Genomic DNA, 6,710 nt, shown 5'->3' with positions numbered 1-6,710 from the left:
CGACCCCCGGGGGTGTGGCTTTGAGAGCAACCCCCCCCCCCCCGACTCCTCCAAACGAAGAAACAAACAAACAAAAAAGATAGTGGAACTGGCCATATGGATAGTCTCTCATGTTTAGTACATCAGCTCAGGATGTTTCTTTCACATGTGTTTATTCAGTATCTTTCACCAATACTGAATTAAATACTCATTCTAGCTATAGAGAAACAGTCATTTATTTTTACTTAAAGACATATTTTTCTTTTTCATGCAAATATCTTACCAAAAAAGGCAGACTGTAGATGAGATTATGATGAGCAATGAAGAGAGAGCAAGAGAGATATTGAGAAGAAACAATGGCAGCTCTTGACATTAGGTAGCGTATCAGTGGGCAGTGAAGGTTTACTTGCTGCTTAATTCATGGGATAGAGTTTAGGAAGTAAGAAGCAAGGTGAGAAGGAATATGATTGAAGAATGTGATGCTTTTTTCTACTGAAAATATGATATCTGAGAGAGTCAGAGAGGTTGTTAGACTCAGAGGATGAAGACCTGTGAGATGAATGGTGAGAGTGGGAGTGGTATGAATAGTGAGATGAATGGTGGGAGTGGGAGTGGTATGTTGTTGAAGATGATACTGACTTTTACAGAGGAGAAGACAGCTTCTTTTGGGTACTAGGAGCTGAGAAGGGAGGTGCACAGATAATGAGAACAAATATTTATGATGTTTTCCATCTTTTAACAGGCATTTCTATGAAATCAGTTGTTATTGGAATCACCATTTAAGTTATATTGAATATTCAAATAAACAGAATATGAGAAAAGCTAAGTCTAATTATATGTTTCATGCCATTTACAGTGGTTTCCAGGGGATTTTCTTTTAATAAAAGTGCAATGCATCAAAAAGAGTAAATCCTACAATTTTGTTATTTACAAATCAGCTTCTGCTGTCTAAAGCTGACCAGCTTATTCTTCATTTTAAATTCTCCCATTCGTCCAAGTATGCACACAAAGTACTGATACTTCTGAGAGTTATATTCAGATATCAAGTATACAACATTTTATTCTCCTTACCTACCAAACAGCTTGATCAAAAGAAAAGCATTCTACAATCCCCAGATTGCCTTTTTAAAATCAACATGTTAGGAGTTGTTAAGATATTTGTTTAATAAGAGGTAGAAAGAGTGCCTCAGTCCTTTCCACCTTTCCTTGAAGTGTTCAGATCTGCTATAAAGTATAGAAGAACATGTTGTTATAATAATACATGACAGTTTCAGCAAGCAAAAAGTAAGTCGGTAGAGCCCCAGCTCTGCCATGTACAGAATCTGTACACACACTCTGAACACCCATTCCTGTGGCTAGGCCTTATTTGTAGCATTTGCAATAACACAACATGCACTACTGCCTACAGTTGTTCCCCAAGTTTCGAGTGCTTAGGGTTGTGGTTCTCAAACTTGTAAGACTCAAGGCGCTCCTTGGAAAATGCCAGCTCTTAGCTCTTGTCATTTCTTGACTACAGAAAAATAGAGCAATTCTTCTGTTGCAAAGAACTCCGAAAGACCACAACCAGTCATAATGTTTTCAACACTATAGATTCCTATTTAAAATCTCTGGGTTTATCTTGTGAATTGTGTAGGTGTTCACACACCTAGTACTGCCCCGGTGGCATTCTTGAAAGTGGGGGGGTTGGAGGTCAGCAACGTTTTCATTATGTGTGCCACAAATTAGCCCTGTGCTGTCTCTAAGTGCCACTCTCATCCCCTTCCTCTGCTTGATTTGCTGCTCTGGTTTTTGCTCCTTGCCCAGTCTGTTGCTCTGCTTTCTTCTTCCCTACTGTGCTCCCTGCCTAATCTTCTCTTCTGCTTTTTCCTTCCTGATCAATCTTCCACCGTGCTGCCTGTCCCCTCCCTGATTCGCTGCTGAAGTACCCTGTTGAGAATCACTGACCTAGAGTTATCTCTAGCCAAATCACTTGTTCTTTGGTCAAAAGGGGACCAATTGCTTTTATTTTCTGTTTGGAGTCAGTAAGATCCACCAGCACTTCCACCGCATCATCATGAAGATTTCAAACACTTGCTAATAAGATGATGCAGAGTCTTCATCCTTTTGCAAGGACCTGGAGTTGTCATCTTGCATGTATCACTGCTTCACACTCTTTCTTTATGTTTCATTCTTTGAAAAATGGTTAGCAGCTTGTTTATCTTAAAAATATAAAATCTTTTGCTGATTCTTTTTAACCCCCCATGTTGGTTGCATTTAGAATCAGTCTGCTCTGACTCCAGATTATTTAGGGATTGATTTTTTTTCATGTTTACAGTGCACTGTATCAATCCTCAGTAACTCAACCTACAGCTAATATTTACTTCATTATATCATTTATAGGAGATGGAATGTGGCCCTTCTGACTTTATATTACTTATCTAACTAAGGATTGCTGGATGGAGTCTAAAGATCGTGAACTGGGACTTCAAGCTTACCCTTCATATTGAAGATGGAGGAAAAGGTTGAATATACTGTTCAATATTCATCCTTTTTTAACTTTGGTTGAATCAGTAGAGTTAGTTGGAGGAGAAATTGGGGCATGCGTTATGCTGTGACAATTAAAATATTACTTGTGAGAGTATGGAGGAAGAAAAAGGATGATGCCTGAGAGAGTGTCTTGTAAGTATGTTTGACTGAATCAATGCAGGCGTGATATGAACATGAGCTGAGCAAGATTTACTAAGGTCTTAAGATTTGAATTGCAGCAGTCCTTGCCATTCCAGCTTGGGCCTCTTTCCTGAGCAGACACTTCCAGTTGTGCCAAACTGTATGATTGTTTTGGGATATGGATAAATGTATGCTAGGGACCAAATTAAGGACACTAAACTCAATTTTCTTAAGACGTGCCAGATTTTTGTATTGCAGCTGTCCAGAGGTGAAAGGCTAATGAGGACATAAGGAATTCCTGGACGGGAAAAGGACACTTGGCCCAACAAGTCTGTCCCCCTTCAAGTTTATTACAACACACCTCCCGGTGTTGTCAATATATCCTCTAACCCTGTCTGCCTATATAAACATGTCTGGCTATCTCTTAAATTCATTAATAGTTTGGTTCACTCTGTGGTTTTATTTGACATAATGCCTACTATGCTATGAATCACACAGTTCTTCATGAGTTTGCTGTTTATTCTTAGATTCCCAATTTTAATTGGCATACTCTGGTCCCTGATTTTTTTTTTTTAACTCATCAGTGTCAACATTGTTATCTTCTTAGTGCCATTTCTTCAGTCACTGTCCTAACTGTAAACATGTTCATACTGTCTCCTTTAAAAGATTCCAGTATTAGGCTCAGCCTTCACAGTAAAACATGATGATTGCCTGATATCTTACCATTATTTGGATTACTAAAGTTCTTCTGTAAAAAGCGATGAAATGGGAGCGCTGGACATCTCTCGTGTCACTTGTGCAGTGACAATGTCTGCTTTTTTGACTGACGTTCTGTTCCTCTGCTGACATCTTCATACCACACTTTATTGACACAGTTTGACACTGTTTAGCAGAGGACATGCCATTTTTGAAGTAGAATAAAACTTTCAGAACCCAGATTAACTTAAAGTAAGAACCCTCACGGATCTGGAAATGCCTTTGAAAGCCAACTGGGGAAAGGCTCTCTCCACTCAGGTTAACAGCAGTCTAATAAAAGGCTAGCTCTGAGAACAGAGCTGTATGGATTTACAACTCATTTATAATAAAAAGGGACTATATCTCTTTAAATTTTTTGCTAATAAACTGAAGAAGTAATTAGCATACAGATGCATCCCTTTGACAGCAGACTTTTAAAAAAAAACTGATATTTCTTCTTTGCAGCTGTGTGAGGCAACCCAAAGAGGAATGAAGTTAAAAGTTTGAAGAACATCATGAAGAGAAAAAAAAAACCTGAGCCGCAAATAAATATGCAGTGTCGAGATTTCTTAAGACCACCAGTTAACAAAACCAGAAAGGCTATGCCTGGTGAGATATGCATGCGAAGCAGAGAGAGTAGATTGCCACATTGCGAGATGGAGAAAAGGTTCCAAGTTTTCAGTGTCCAAAAGTGTGTTGAAATCCAGAAAATCATTATACTTATAATTGTTTGTGAAACCGCTCTGTGCTGTTTGTATAGGAGAGAAATGCACTCAAATAATAAAAAAGGTTTTAATTTGGGGAATAAAAGGAGACAAAATTTAATGGAAATTGTTTAAGAGAGGAAAGTCAGCATCCAGATGGGAAACAGTGAGGCCTTATTCAGCAACTAAAGTGATGGCGTAGGTTTTACCAGGAACTGTGAGAGACAGAGCCAGACACACAGGGAAGGAAAAAAAAACCTGTTAACTAGTATCAGGCAGTTGAGAGAGCACAATTTAGACTAAGGACAATTCATGGGTATGCATTGACTTTAGATGGCTTGATCCAGTGTATAATGTATGTCTGCAAGGTGTAGAAGATTTCCAGCTCTAATTGGGGATCTACAGTTAGTGAGAAAGAAACCAGCAAAATACGCCTAAAAGAACACACTTGAACCTTTGGGTTTGGTTTTGGTAGATTTATTCAGACATCAGGCTCTAGGAATAGGGGAAGTTAAAGACATTTATAGTGTGAATCCTTAGATTTTAGTGAGAGTTTGCAGTCATGGTCTAAATGTGAGGTTTCTTCTGGGAACTGGGAAAAGCAAAATAAGGTTAAGCTGGTGTAGTGGTAACCACTGTGCTGTGTTCGAGCCCTTCACTGTTGTGATGCTTCCTGTGTTAATATAAGGAAATGATTTATAAAAACACGTATAAGGAAAAGTGAACATTAGAGTTCTCGTAGCTTTGACTAATACTTATGAAGACAAATCCTGATCTTGCTCATGGAAGATAGTCCTCTGAAATTGGTGTAGTACATATTCAGCAAGACCAACAAACTTTGATCCATAGTTTAAACCAGCTATTTGAAGCAGCTGGGAGAGAACCTGGATTTGAACATGGAAAAACTATCTATGTTCAAGGCCAACTCTTAACTGATGCAAAATTTAATTTAAATTTGAAGGCTGAGAGCACACAACATGCCCTTAATGAAACCAAGCAAGCTTCAGTGCAGTTACCCTGAGCAACAAAGCAATCATTAAAGAATTTTAGTGAAATAAAATAGTCAATGGTCCAGATGCTGGTCTTTGTTATACTGGTGGAAAGCTAAAGTAGGTCCATTCAGACCTGGGCAGTTGCTCCAGATTTTTACAGGAATTATTTCTATCAGAAACTGGAACAAATATCCGGGTTCCAGCTTGGGAGGCTGGACTTCATATCTGGGCGTTCTGAAGTTTCAGGTCACTGAAGTTGAGACATTGGAGGGGTGATGAGGAATATTCTGAAAAGCTTATCAGTGACTTTGACCAGAATCATGAAGACATTTTAGGTATCTAGGGCTAATCTACAAAGAGAGCTTTGAATCAGCATTGCGGCACCTAACTTTTAGCTGCCTCATGGAATCTACAGCCCTGAGTTAGGTCCTAGGCTCCTCAGACAATATATAAGGAGGGTCAGGTTCCTAAGACGACTTCTTCACTAGCATGTTTTGCTTGAATACTATGTCAGTTAAGAGTGTGAAAAAGACACTTCTCCCCCAAGCTGCTGTGTTTATGTCAGCAAGACCTCTGTTATAGGAACACCTAAGCTGTTAGAAGAGTACTTTTGTTGGCTTAGCTTACATCATTTGGAGAAGAAATATAGCTGTGCTGGAAGAAAGAGGACTCCTGCCATGATATGCCTCATCTCTGCTACGGGGCTCTGCTGGTATAGCTATAGGAACAGACTATAATATCCTAAGAATGGAATCTACAAATGCCAGCAGGAGCTGGTAAGTTAGATGATGGCAAACACTAAGAAGGTTGTGCCTTTAGCCCTGGCACTTTTTAAGACTTGGGCACTTTATTGTGGGGAAGCCAGGAAACATTTATCTCCAGCTGGAGTTCATGAAGCTTCTCCTTAAGTTAGGTGTTTATACAGTCATTTCTTATAGAACGAGGGGAGAGAGGAGAGTAGACACACCACTTCCCTTCCCTTCAAGTTAGTCACTTGCTTAGTAATGAAAGCACTCACTAGGTCCTGGGAGACCCAAATTACATTTCATCTTTGACCTTAGGAGATTTGATCCTGTGTTTCCCAACTTGCAAGAGTTGAATGGAATCTAATTTAAAATAAGAAGTTACATCTGATGCTTTATTTCTGGCTTCAAGACTTCTGTTTGTAAGAAGATATTCTGGACAGGTTATTGTGTGTTGTGACAGAAACTGGTTGATAGTTTAGAAATTGCATGAACTACTGAAAATAATTAGCACATTTATCTGACCACTATCTAACAATAATGTATGGGGGGTGGAGGGGGAAAGAAATAAAATATGGTGAGGAGTTCACTTGGTCTGAAATGCTCTAACTTGTGTGTGTATGTGTCTATTCACTCACACACATATTGTCTTTAAAATACAAGAAAAGCTATATGGACATGTGCAGATGTTACACTTAGATTGACCTAACTAAGGTTAGGACCTAATTAGGGTTAGGTCAATCTAAGTGTCGAACTGTACGCATTTGGGGAGTTTAGATCGGGTGAAAAATGGCTGGCCCAGTCTAATTTCCTTCACCAAGGAGGTGCATTATGTAGACTGGATTAACCTATGCCTAACCAAACGTGTATACATTTAGAGCACAGCCCTGGTACTGTGCTTTTTCTAGCTC

General features: G+C 39.2%; 1 long non-coding RNA gene across 1 annotated transcript in view; it reads left to right on the top strand.

Moving 5' to 3' along the window:
• LOC109301331 overlaps positions 1-6,710 on the top strand; it is a 55,820-nt gene that overhangs the window by 16,046 nt on the left and 33,064 nt on the right. The window contains exons 4-6 of the long non-coding RNA XR_002098505.1: positions 2,359-2,479; positions 3,320-3,537; positions 3,826-3,969. This is a non-coding gene — a long non-coding RNA (uncharacterized LOC109301331). The remainder of the gene's footprint in view (positions 1-2,358; positions 2,480-3,319; positions 3,538-3,825; positions 3,970-6,710) is intronic.

Source organism: Gavialis gangeticus, unplaced genomic scaffold, assembly GCF_001723915.1.
Source record: "Gavialis gangeticus isolate Ggan-Ray unplaced genomic scaffold, GavGan_comp1, whole genome shotgun sequence".
Taxonomy (NCBI): Eukaryota; Metazoa; Chordata; order Crocodylia; family Gavialidae; genus Gavialis; species Gavialis gangeticus.
This window is presented reverse-complemented; position numbering and strand designations above follow the sequence as displayed.